The following is a 1,719-nucleotide window of genomic DNA, read 5'->3' as shown; positions in this document are numbered from 1 at the left end:
AAGTTAGATGACATGCAACTACGTTCCTAGTGTGGGACATGCAACTTGCCCCCGATCTCTCTCGACGCCACTCCCTCCGACAAAACAAAGGTCCCCCCTAGTTGCGGCCAAACTAGAAGACATGCAGTGGTGTGCCTGGTGTGGGACATGCAACTGGGCCCCATGCCTCTCGACGCCGCCCCCTTCCGACAAAACAAAGACTCCCCCCAGTTGCGACCAAACTAGAAGACATGAAGTTGCGTGCCCATTGTTGGACATGCAAACTGGTGCCTCTCCCCATACAAACAAGAAATGGAAGTCGGGTTGCAACCAATTTATAAGGCATGCAGTTGCGACCAAACTAAAAGACATGAAGTTGCATGCCTAGTGTGGGACATGCAAATGGGCCCCATGCCTCTCGACGCCGGCCCCTCCGACGAAACAAAGACCCCCCTAGTTGCGACCAAACTAGAAGACATGCAGTTGCTGCCAAACACAATGCGGCCATCATCAGCAGTTTTGTATGAGATTTTTTTTGAATCTCCCACCACCCACACAAATACCGACCAACCCCCTGTTCTTCAAACGGCGTGGCAGTAGCAACTTTCTTGGGTATTTTCTATGCATCATGGAAAAAACACACAAAAAAGAGACAATTATGTGAGTGTTTTATCAAAACCATGAAACTTTCTTTGGTCTTTGAATCATTTCAAAGAAAAGGGTAAAAAAACAATTTAGATTTTTTACTTGAAAAGCATACTGAAAAAAAAACTGATCATGAATACATGTTCAAACATACTTGCAGATACTAAAAACTCCTGCAAAAAAGTCTTATATTTTTAATTATGCAATTTCCAGCTCAGAAATCATATTACCCCGCCCCTTCTCTTTCCTAGGAATCAGATTTGCATTATGTGTTCAGATATATATACTTGTAGCATACCCATACAAAAGAACTAAAAGAGAAAAAAGGAAAAAAGAGATACATACCATCATGCCCAAACGAATGTCTGTCCTTGTGAGGCGGTGAAAGAAAGGAAACCCGATGAAATCATCACTGAGAGGCAGCGGCCCTTGTAGCTGAAAACCCTCTGTCTCATTAAGCAGAAGCACCATAGTGCGAACAATGCCTTCACCACCATCGCTTGAAGCTTCTCCATCCTCATCATCTGAATATGAATCTTCAATGGGATCACCCTCTTCCATAGGCTGTTCATCTTCGGAGCCGTTGCCCACCTGGATCACACAAATAGCTGCCCTAGGCGAAGGTTCATCCAGGAAGAACACCACCATCTGACCCTTCCCCAGCTTGTTGTCATCATAGAACTTCCTCCAACCTCTCCCATACATAGCGCTCTTTGTACGACCCTTGTAACACTTTACAGTGTATGTCCGTTGGTTTGCCACAAACATCACCCTCTCTCCTGTCACATTGTTGAAACGGGCCCTTTCATTGCAAGGATTTGAACACACACAAAAAACTAAAAAATACAAAAAGTTAGGAGTGACGTCACGACAAAAGTTATGAGTATTGTGATGACATTAGTACAAAAAGTTAGGAGTGAGTTACCCCTGCATTGTTGGACTCCTCCCATGCAAACATGCTGAAACCACTTCCCTTGCTCTCATAGTTGCAATGGTTGAAACAAACTCCACAAACCTCCTGTGCACATCCAAAAAGGAAGCAAAAAATAAAATAAATTAGAATGTATAACTCACTAAAAATAACAGTTTACAGTG

The 1,719-nt window shown here is 43.6% G+C and overlaps 1 protein-coding gene across 3 annotated transcripts in view; it reads right to left on the bottom strand.

Moving 5' to 3' along the window:
- The window catches only part of LOC119328594, a 6,474-nt gene extending 5,040 nt beyond the window's left edge, over positions 1-1,434 (bottom strand). For all 3 annotated transcript variants that reach the window (XM_037601579.1, XM_037601583.1, XM_037601582.1), the window contains exon 1: positions 970-1,434. The gene's annotated coding sequence lies outside the window, so the exon portion shown is untranslated. The remainder of the gene's footprint in view (positions 1-969) is intronic.
- Between the last annotated feature and the right edge of the window lie 285 nt (positions 1,435-1,719).

Source organism: Triticum dicoccoides, chromosome 7A (assembly GCF_002162155.2).
Source record: "Triticum dicoccoides isolate Atlit2015 ecotype Zavitan chromosome 7A, WEW_v2.0, whole genome shotgun sequence".
NCBI lineage: Eukaryota > Viridiplantae > Streptophyta > Magnoliopsida > Poales > Poaceae > Triticum > Triticum dicoccoides.
This window is presented reverse-complemented; position numbering and strand designations above follow the sequence as displayed.